Genomic DNA, 11,568 nt, shown 5'->3' with positions numbered 1-11,568 from the left:
AAAAACTCGGAGGTATCCCGGAGGAGTTTATAATTGAGAACGTTAACGCTAGCGAGTAGCGTGGTGTGTATATATTTTAGACCGAGGATCGGTCAGTAAAAATTGATAAAAACCCGGAAGTATTCCGGAGGTGTTTTAATTAGAATATTAACGCTATAATAGAGCGTGATGTATAAGTTGTAAGACCGAGAGTTGGTCAGTTTTGTTTTTATAAAATAAAAACCCGGAAATCATTCCGGTGATATTTATAGGACCATTAAAGTCCATAGTAGTTACGTTTCAAGGGACTCAACGTCCATTTGCGAAATACTAAACACCTCGAACTTTTATTAAAACGATTTCCAAAGATCACATTCCCTCAACTATACTTTATCGTTCGAATAATAAATATCTATTTATTATTCATTTATTATGGGAGAAGTATTCTCTAGTGAATATTTATTTCAGACTCGATTAAATATTAAAGATTATTATATTATTTAAATATAAATTAGTTGAGAAATATTATTTCAAATATTCTTTTCAAGTAAACTCATTCGAGGTTTAATTATTTACCGATTAATATTTAAATATTTATTATTTATTAAAGGATTCATTTATGATTTAAAAATCATAAAACCTGATGTAAAATACTTTCTGATTTTTTCGGAAAATCATCCGAATAATTTTAAATCATCGAAAAATGTCATCTCAACGTATTTTAATATTTTGAATATAGTTTCAAAAAGGAACTCCCCCCTATTTAATTATCTGTTGACAACGGTCAACTCACATCCTTAGTACTTCCTCCGAAAACTTTCAGAAGTACATATATATATATATGAAGTAAAGTTATATCTATCAACAAGCAAAACGCTTGAGGGAACTTCGATATGGTTCGATTTCTCGGAATATGATAGGATCTCCTAAAGGACAAGGGAGGGGTAGGATCCAAGTACTTCATGTATTGGATAGACTACTGGTACCGTAGGAGACGGTACAATATATACCTAAGGACCTGCGAAGTGTGTGTATACCCGAAATGAGAACACATAGCCCGTATGCGGCAAGGGTGGTAACCGAGATACGAAGGTGTCGTCCCTCTACTAGTAGAAAAGGTTACTTTATCGCAGTACGACTGATCATCGTATGCGGTGGCTCCAACGAATGTCGTATTCTTCCAATTGGAATTGTGATGCAATACCAAAACCCAAGCCTAGGTGCTGGGTTTACTATTAAGGTATTTGCAGGATAATAAAATCCACTAAAGAATATTTTCATGAGAAGGTGTGTGTCACCAAGGAAAACTATTTTTGAATAAAACGTCATATATGATGTTTTACGTGAGTTTATCATACAGTCATTTTCACACTGTACATTATTATGTTGGGTATTATAGCTCACTCTTGCTTTCTTTTAAATGAAACAATACAACAGATAACCAGTATGCCGGTGTGGGACTTAGTTGCTTGCAATCATGGGAAGAATCCCTGGCAGCCTTGTCTCAGGTGTGCCAGAGTATCATATAGGTATAAGATATCAGTCGTAATTATTGTAACTTCATGTAGAGTTATGAATAATTGTTTGAGATCCTGTAAAGTACATTTGACTTTTAATAACAGATGATACTTGTCGTACGTCATTTCCAAGGCTATAACTTGTGAGTTTGTGAGATTGGGGGTCTGTGATATGGAATTATTGGATTATCGAGTTAATGCAGGTTACACATGATTAAAGGATTGCGTGACGACCCAGGTTCCTGACCCCGAATTTGGGGGCGTTACAACCATAATGGAAACAAGGATTTTGTGGCTTAAACCTAACAGACTGACTCTTAACTCCTGATCTAGGAGGTAAAGAGTTTATACTTTTATTTTTCCTGCAAAAAGAAGCAAGGTGGTTAGAGTTTCCATAGTTATAACATTTCTTTCTAGGAGCATTAGGAACAGGCATATAATTATTGCTTTTGTTCACACCTTCCTTTCTATTCCTATTTTTCTTAGCTTTCTTTACCTTGTTGACATTCCTAATCTCTTTCAGCTTATGCTTAAGCTGCTTCTTGGTCATTAAGCCTATGGACTTCAGCTGGTTTATCCTGTCTTAATTTGTCAGAAGTTGACTTATCCTTAACTTCTGTCACAGATTCTTTCATCTTTTCAGAATCAGACTTTACAGTTTTAGCTACAAACTTAACAAGATTTACCTTTGGGTTAGCAGTCTGTTTAACAACAATTGGCTCAATTTTTTCAGTTCCTTTTTCACTTTTATCATCTCCATAACCTAAGCCCTCTTTCCAGTTTCCACTACTTAACAAATTCTGAGTTGTTCTTCCAGAGTTAGTCCAAGTTCTAATAATCTCTCTTTCCTTTTCTAACTCAGTTTTTAGAGATTTATTCAATTTTAGCAATTCATCTCTAACATAAAAAGCATCATCTCTTTCTTTCTGAGTTTGATGGAACATAACTAACTCTTTTTCTAAATAATCATTCCTTTTCTTAAAATTAAGATTTCCAGAAGTTAATCTTTCACAAGTTAAAGTTTGATCTCTATAACTAATAAACATGGTTTTAAGATATAATCTCAACCCAGTAATATCATCAATATGAAAGGCATAAGTTGTTTAAGGTACCTTCAATTCAGCAGTTTCAGAATTGCCATCAGAATTTGCCATCAGGGCATAGTTTACCTCATGTTCAGAATCTGAAGTGTCTGTCCAGCTTTTCTTCTTTGTGACCAGTGCCTTGCCTTTGTTACTTTTTCCTTTCTTGCAGTCAGGAGATATGCGGCCTCTTTCACCATAGTTATAGCATTTGACATTTGAGTTATCTCCTCTGTCTGACTTTCCTCCCTTGCCTTCAGACTTTCTGAACCCTTTCTTATCAGAACTTCCACTTTTCCTGGAAAACTTCTTTCCTTTCCTGAATTTCCTGTAGGCTATGTTTATGATGCCCTTCACCATAAGAGCACACAATTTCATCATCTCTTCATCAGCATCCATTTCAGGTAAACTTTCAGTTTCTGAATCATCATCATCAGAATATAATGACTCTGAATCATACTTTATGATGAGAGCCTTTCCTTTGCCCCTATTTGAGGCAACCATATTAGGAGATTCCTCCTCATCCTTAAGAGCAACTGTCCTTGACTTCCTTCCATACCTCTTGCTCCTTTGATCCATCTCAAGTTCATAAGTCTTGAACATACCATAAATTTCATCAAGAGTAGTTTCAGTAAGGTCATAGTTGTCTCTTATGGTAGTAGATTTCAAATCCCAATTTTCAGGAAGAGCTAACAGGAATTTTAGATTCGAATCTTCAAGATCATATTCCTTGTCCACCAGTGACAGATCATTCAAGAGTTTGACAAACCTGTCATATAAGTCAGTTAAAGACTCATCAGCTTTTGAGTCAAAGTGCTCATACTCTTGAGTGAGTATAGTCATTCTGTTCTTCTTGATTGCATCAGTTCCCTGGCATCTTGTCTCCAAAGCATCCAATATCTCCTTTGCAGTTTTGCAATTAATTACCCTGTTTGACATGACATTATCAATGGTACTATGCAACAAATGCCTTACCCTTGCATCCTTGGCAATAGATGAGAAGTCTTCAGCTGTGTACTCACTTTTCTCCTTTTGTATGGTCATTGCTGGTTGATTAGCAACTACAACAGAGAGCTTGGTAGGCTTATGTGGTCCTTCATTAATTTTGTCAAGATATTCTGGATCTGTAGCTTCCAGAAACATAGACATCTTCACTTTCCATATGGGATACTCAGAAGGTCTCAGTATGGGAACCCTAATAGTCTCATATCAACTGTGGGTTTGAGTCTTTTGAGTTTCTTCAGTTTTGGTGGGCTTGGTTGGAGTTTATGCTCCTTCAGACATGATTCTTTGGATCTTTACTGTATGTGTGTTAACAGATAAGCTCTGATACCACTTGTTAGGTCACACAACCCTGTAGAAGGGGGTTGAATATAGTGTTATTATAATCAAATCCATCTTGAACACAAGTAACAGTAAACAGATATATTCAATATAATAAACTCTGTTACAATGGAACTGTTCTCTCTCAGTGATGAACAAATATCACTAAGAGCTGCTAGGTTACAATGTATAATCTTCTCGATAATGATAACTCATATAGTGTAAACCCGAAGTCTGTGTTTATATAGTACACAATTATAAGATAACTTCTAATTGATATGGAATATAATTCTGTCTCCTAAAATATATCAATCAGATATCTTCTACAAGTCTTCCAGTCTTCTAACTCTTTCCATGCATATCTTCTTTTGTTTTAGTATCGATCGTCTACTGTTAATCAGCTTCCTTCCTTAACTGTAAGTCCTCTTGCACTTAAGTTCTGATATGACCTTAAGTTCTGATATGAAGTTCTAACTTCCAGTAAATCCTGATTCCAGTAAGTCCTGATTTGTCATGTTGTTAAGTTCTGAAAACTAAACACAAATCATATTAGACATGACATCTCAAATATATCTAACACCTCCATACCACTCCTGCATGCTGAACAGTGTAGAACTGTCGATAGGAGCACTGGGAAGTTGCAGCTGCTCATGTGCTGGCCAATGAACACCAACCGCCACGCACAACATCGTCATAACAGATGCATACAGAATAACACATGTAGTACCTCCTCTCAAAAATCTCAAAAATCCCTTGATATATCACCATCCCCAAATCAATGTAATCACCCTGAAGAATATCCCATAGCAGACGAGCACGCTCCACAGTAATCTCATGCACATGCGAAGATGGCATGATGTTAGCACAAATAGACGAGTTCCAAGCCCGTGAAAACCTGTTCATGCATGAAGCAGGGAATGTGGAGTAATCAGTAGTTCCCCTCTTGAACTTCCAATGAGTATCAGGCACACAGAGAGTAGCAACGATGAGATCCAAATCAAAGTCCTCCGGAGTCTTATCATTCCAAGTGTCCTGACCCACCTTCCTCGCAGGCTGCTCAATCACCGTCCTGATAGCCTCTGCACTATACTCAACAATCCTCTCCCTCACCACTGTGAAGCCATTCTTCTCCACCTTGGCATTAGCATAGAACTCCCGCACAACACTTATGGGCACAACAGGGGGCACCTCACAAAAAGAAACCCATCCCATCTCGAGAATCATCTGTAACAGCTTACCATCCTTCCCTGATGGAAGAAACCCTCGCTCCTTAGCAATAGGCTTCGAGAGAAGCCTCGTGTACTCTTCCTCAGCCTCACGAGTAGAATACCTGGGCCTCACACCACTCGCACATGAAGAATTGGTGGTGCTGCTGCCAACTTGTGTTCTTTGCCTCTTGAGTGCCATCGGGATTGTAGAAGAGATAATAAAAGCTTAAGTGTTTAGAGAGAATTTGTGTTTGAGAATTTGTGATATGGTGGAGAAGTTGTGTGTAAGTGTATGTATTTATAGGTGGAAAAGGTGTGAATTCTATAAGGAATATAAGTGGGATTGATTGTGGGAATCGTGGGAATAATGGAATTGATTAGGAGAGGAAATTATGGGATGTGGAAGAGTAAAAATTGGGTTGGAATTGATTTTTTGGTTAAAAACCCTGATTTTCTCTTAAAACTGCTATTTTTTATTTTTTTTTCGAACAGGGACCCGGCGCGGCCGCGCGCTAGGACAGTGCGGGCCTCGCTCACTCTCTGGAAAATCGGCGCGCTAACTTAGTGTGGGCACGCTTGGTTACTGGAAAAACGGCGCGGGCGCGCAATTGGTTAGTGCGGGCGTGCCCAACTTCTGTAGTTGGCCCTGAATTTTTTTTTCTTTTCTGATTATTTTATGTTTTTCTCCTTTCTTCTTCTACCTACTAATGTACAACAAGCTTGGGTTGCCTCCCAAGAAGCGCTCGTTTTACGTCGCTAGCTCGACGTATAATCTCAAGATCAAATGGACAATAAAACTGCACTAACCACCTCGCGGGTTGCCGTGTCACCATAATAATGCTTCAACCTTTGACCATTTACCTTGAATGCTTGGTCCGGATCATTCTCAAAAATTTCCACCGCTCCATGTGGAAACACAGTTTTCCAGGAAAAAAATGGAGATGAGAGTTGAAAAAAAGAACTTGTTGCCCCAGCATAAATGACTTGAGCACCAGACCCCGATCGTGCCACCTCTTGACTTTTTCCTTGTACATTTTATTGTTCTCATAAGCTTGAAGTTGAAACTCATCGAGTTCATTCAATTGAAGCATCCTCTTCTTTCCAGCCGCATCCAAGTCAAGATTCAATTTCTTCAAAGCCCAATAAGCCTTATGCTTGATCTCCACTTGCAAATGACACCCTTTACCATAAACCAACTGGAATGGCGACATTCTCAACGGAGTCTTATATGCTGTTCTATACGCCCAAACAGCTTCATCAAGCTTCAAAGACCAATCTTTCCTTGATGGACACACCACTTTCTCTAAAATGCGCTTGATCTCTCTGTTAGATACCTCAGCTTGACCATTTGTCCGAGGATGATAAGCAGTAGCAATGCGATGATTCATATTATACCTTTTCATCATAGCAGTGAACTTACAACTGCAAAAATGCGACCCCTCATCACTGATTATGACTCTTGGAGTTCCAAACCTTGTGAATATCTGCTTGTGAAGAAAATTAAGCACCACTTTCGCATCGTTCGTTGGCAACGCCTTAACTTCAACCCATTTCAACACATAATCAACCGCCAACAAGATATACTGATTGTTACAAGATGAGACAAATTGCCTCATGAAGTCAATTCCCCAAACATCGAAGTCTTCAACCTCGAGAAACACATTAAGAGGCATCTCACCCCTTTTAGACACATTTCCCACACGTTGACATCGATCACATTTCAAAACAAACTGATGAGCATCTTTAAAAGGTTGGCCAAAAGAGACATGTTTGAAGAACACGAGCCGCTGTCTTTTCTCCGCCATAATGTCCTCCATAAGCCGTTGAGTGGGAATCTCGCAAGATCCCCCCCGTTTCGCTGTAAGAAATATATCTCTTGATGATTTGGTCAGCTCCTTGTCAAAAAAGAAATGGCTCATCCGACATATACCACTTTACTTCATGTAGAAACTTCTTCATTTGAGCGTAGGATAAGTCGGGAGGCATTATATTACTCACAAGGTAATTCACAATGTATGCGAACCACGGTTCTTCTTCTTGCGCTCCAAATAGCTGCTCGTCGGGAAAAGATTCATTTACCAATGTCTTATCCAATGAAGTAGTATTAGGATTCTCTAAACACGAGAGATGATCAGCGACTTGTTTTTCCGTTACCTTTATGTCCTTGATCTCTAGTTCAAATTCTTGGAGAAAAAGAACCCATATAATCAATCTAGGCTTCGAGTCCTTCTTTGAGACGAGATATCGAATTACAGCATGATCAGTGAAAACTGTCACCTTAGTCCCAAGTAGATAAGATCGAAATTTCTCAAAACCATAGACAATAGCCAAAAGTTCTTTTTCTGTAGTAGTATAATTCAGTTGAGCACCATTTAAGGTCTTACTAGCATAGTAGACCACATAAAATATGTTGTTCTTCCTCTGCCCAAGAACTGCTCCAACTGCATAGTCACTTGCATCACACATCATCTCAAAAGGTTCATTCCAATCAGGTGCAGTTATGACCGGTGCCGTGATTAAACTCTTCTTTAATGTCTCAAAAGCTACGAGGCACTCGTTATCAAACTTGAAAGGAACATCTTTCTCTAGCAGACTGCACAATGGCTTCGAAATCTTAGAGAAGTCTTTGATGAAACGCCTGTAGAAACCCGCATATCCAAGAAAACTGCGAATTCCCTTAACAGAAATGGGTGGAGGAAGATTCTCAATAACCCCCACCTTGGCCTTATCCACCTCAAGACCCTTACTACAAACTTTGAGCCCGAGAATAATGCCCTGTCACACCATAAAGTGATATTTCTCTCAATTGAGAACCAGATTGGTCTCAACACACCTCTTGAGAACACGTCTAAGATTTTGCAAGCATTCATCAAAAGAATCGCCAAAGACTGAGAAGTCGTCCATGAACACCTCTATATTTTGGCCAATCATGTTAGAAAAGATGGCCATCATACATCTCTGAAATGTGGCTGGTGCACCACACAGACCAAAAGAAACTCATCTGAAGGCGAAAGTACCAAATGGACAAGTGAATGTAGTTTTCTCCTGATCTTCTGGAGTGATACAAATTTGATTATAACCCGAATAACCATCCAGAAGACAATAATACTCATGTCCAGCCAACCTGTCAAGCATCTGATCAATAAAATGCAAAGGGAAGTGATCCTTCCTAGTGGCCTTGTTCAGCTTCCTATAGTCCATGCAAACTCTCCACCTCGTGACTGTTCTAGTAGGAATAAGCTCATTCTTCTCATTTTCTACCACAGTAATTCCACCTTTCTTTGGCACACATTGAACCGAGCTTACCTATGAACTGTCAGAAATAGGATAGATGTGCCATGCATCTAGCCACTTAATAATTTCCTTCTTCACTACCTCCTTCATGATCGGATTAAGTCTTCTTTGCTGCTCAACCGTAGGCTTGCTACCTTCCTCTAGCAGAATTTTATACATGCAGTAAGAAGGGTTGATTCCCTTGATATCTGCTATAGTCCATCCGATTGCCGATTTGAACTCTCTCAGAATCCTCAGAAGCTTTTCCTCATCACTACCTAAAAGGTCAGATGCAATAATAACAGGCAGAGTGGATGCATCACCTAAAAATGCATACCTCAAATGCTCAGGTAAAGGCTTAAGCTCAAGAGTGGGAGCTTCCTCAATAGATGGCTTGAGGCGTTTAGGAGCTTTGTTCAATTCCTCCATTCCAAGAGATTCAAAAGGCATATCAATCTTCCTTTTTCAGGGAGAAGCATTCAAATATTGCAATTGTTCTTCACCTTCATCATCTTCACTATCTGAATTCCCCAACAAGGCTTTTTCTAAGGCATCAGACCTTAGCAATTGATCAATTTCCGATGTGACCACCGAATCGAGCAACTCCACTTTTAAGCACTCCTCATTATCCGTAGGAAATTTCAAAGCATTGATTACATTAAAAGTAACATCATGATCCAGAACTCGCATTGTGAGCTCACCCTTCTGCACATCTATCAAGGTTCGGCCAGTCGCCAAGAAAGGTCTTCCCAAGATTATGAGAATCTTCTTATCTTCCTCAAAATCAAGAATTACAAAATCAGCAGGGAGGATGAGTTTATCAACCTTGACCAAGACATCCTCCATAATACCTCGCGAATATGTAATAGAACGGTCGGCCAACTTCAAGGTCATATAAATCAGTTTTGGATTAGGCAAGTCTAACTGCTTGAAGATTGACAAAGGCATCAGTTTGATGCTAGCTCCCAAGTCACATAAGCATCTGTCAAAAGACACTTGTCCAATAGTACATGGAATAGTGAAGCTGCCTGAATCTTTAAGCTTCAGAGGCAACTTCTGTTGCAGCACAGCACTGCATTCCTCCGTAAGAGCGACTGTCTCTAAATCATCCAGCTTCACTATCCAAGAGAGAATACCTTTCATAAACTTTATAAAACTAAGCATCTGCTCAAGAGCCTCGGCGAAAGGTATGTTGATATGAAGTTTCTTGAACACATCTAGAAATTTCTCAAATTGTTTGTCCAGCTTTTTGTAGCCGCTTAGGGAAAGGCGGTGAAGGATAGATCTGTTTCTCCCCTATATTACCCTTAGGCGGAGTGTGCTCAACAATAGTCTTCCTTGGTTCCACTTCTTCATCCTGTTGCTCTACTTCTTTCTCAGCCCCAACTTCTTCATTCAACTCTTGAGTTTGTTCGGGATTCACCACCTTTCTAGACCTTAAAGTGATTGTCTTTACCTGCTCCTTAACTTCCCTCTTTCCTGGCACTTCAGTGTCACTAGGTAGTGTATTAGGCTGACGATTTAGCAAGGCATTGGAAATTTTTCCAATTTGATTTTCCAAGGTCTTTATAGACACAACTTGACTCTTGCACATAAGCTTCAACTCTTCTAATTAAGATTTTTCATTGGCTTGTTGCAGCTGGAGTTGCTGTCTATGTGCATACTGTGGTTGCTGAAAACCAGGGGGGTTGAACTGCTTAGCTGGAAATTGCTGATAAGGCTGTTGAACTGCATTCTGAGTGTTGCTCCAGCTGAAATTAGGATGATTGTGGTTGTTGGGATGATAGGTGGCTGGCACTAGTTGCTGCGATCGCTGGAAGTTGCTCACAAACTGAGCTGATTCCCTAGAAATTGCGCACTGATCAGTTTCATGGGCACCAGCACAAAGCTCGCAGATACTAGCGATTTGATTAACTCCATAATTAGCCAAAGTGTCCACCTTCATCGTCAAAGCCTTAAGTTGGGCAGCAATGGCAGTTGTTGCGTCTAAGTCCAGAATTCCTGTGACTTTTCCTTGAGTCAGTCGCTTGGAAGGATTCTGGTACTCATTAGCATTCATCAGTTCAATAAGTTCATAAGTTTCAATGTAGCTCTTAGCCCACAAGGCTCCTCTTGATGCTGCATCCAGCATGGGTCTAGAAGTAGCACCCAATCAATTGTAGAAACATTTGATAATCATCCAATCAGGTATGCCATGGTGTGGGCACTTCCTTAGCATCTCCTTATATCGATCCCAAGCCTCACATAGAGATTCTCCTGTTTGTTGAGCAAACTGGGTAAGAGCATTCATGATTGGAGTAGTCTTCGCCATGGGGAAGAATTTAGTTAGAAACTTTTGCGCAAGAACCTCCCAAGTGGTGATAGATCCTGCTGGCAGAGAGTGTAACCAGCACTTAGCCTTGTCTCTCAGAGAGAATGGGAAGAGGTGTAGCTTGATAGCATATTCAGTCACATCATTGAACTTAAAAGTGTCGCAGATCTCGATGAAATCCCTGATGTGCATGTTGGGGTCTTCAGTTGGAGAACCCCCAAACTAAACTGAGTTCTGTATCATCTGAATCGTACTTGACTTGATCTCAAAAGTGTTAGCCCTGATGGCTGGTCTGATGATGCTTGACTGAATGTCATTAATCTTAGGCTGAGTATAGTCCATCAAAGTCTTAGTATTTTCCGCTTGATCACCCATCTCTACTAAAGCTGGTTCTTCAACTTTCTCTTCTTCTTCTACCTTCTTTTCTTCCGCGAAAACTTCCTTACGAACTACCACAACTTCTTTCGAGGCTTTATCCAATGTGTTCTCTTACGAGTACGCGAACGCGTATGCATACACCCTCGCTAGAGTACCTGAAATAAGACAAGGAAACAGATAAGTAACAATGTCCGAGTCAATGAACTTTAACGACCACTGATGGAAAACACATAAACTATAAATTAACATCGGCAGCGGCGCCAAAAACTTGTTAGTCGCTAAACACGCGCTAATAATACACGCAAGTAAACGAGTTCGCAAGTAGTATAGAATCTTTTCTAGTTCATTCCCACAGAGACTGTATTGGTTAACTAATTAATTCACGCACTTAAGCAACAATGTATGGTTATTATTCAATGCTAAGACTATTACAAATTGAGGTTGTTTATAACTAAGAATTAAACTAATAATTATAACTACAAGATTAATATTAATCG

The 11,568-nt window shown here is 39.5% G+C and overlaps 1 non-coding gene across 1 annotated transcript; it reads left to right on the top strand.

Moving 5' to 3' along the window:
- The first annotated feature begins 10,571 nt into the window (after nt 1-10,571).
- On the top strand, nt 10,572-10,678 carry LOC141709624 (small nucleolar RNA R71). Its single transcript, XR_012570189.1, has one exon. It is a non-coding gene; the product is annotated as a small nucleolar RNA R71 (small nucleolar RNA).
- The last annotated feature ends 890 nt before the right edge of the window (nt 10,679-11,568 follow it).

This window comes from Apium graveolens, chromosome 2 (assembly GCF_009905375.1).
Source record: "Apium graveolens cultivar Ventura chromosome 2, ASM990537v1, whole genome shotgun sequence".
NCBI classification, from domain to species: domain Eukaryota; kingdom Viridiplantae; phylum Streptophyta; class Magnoliopsida; order Apiales; family Apiaceae; genus Apium; species Apium graveolens.
This window is presented reverse-complemented; position numbering and strand designations above follow the sequence as displayed.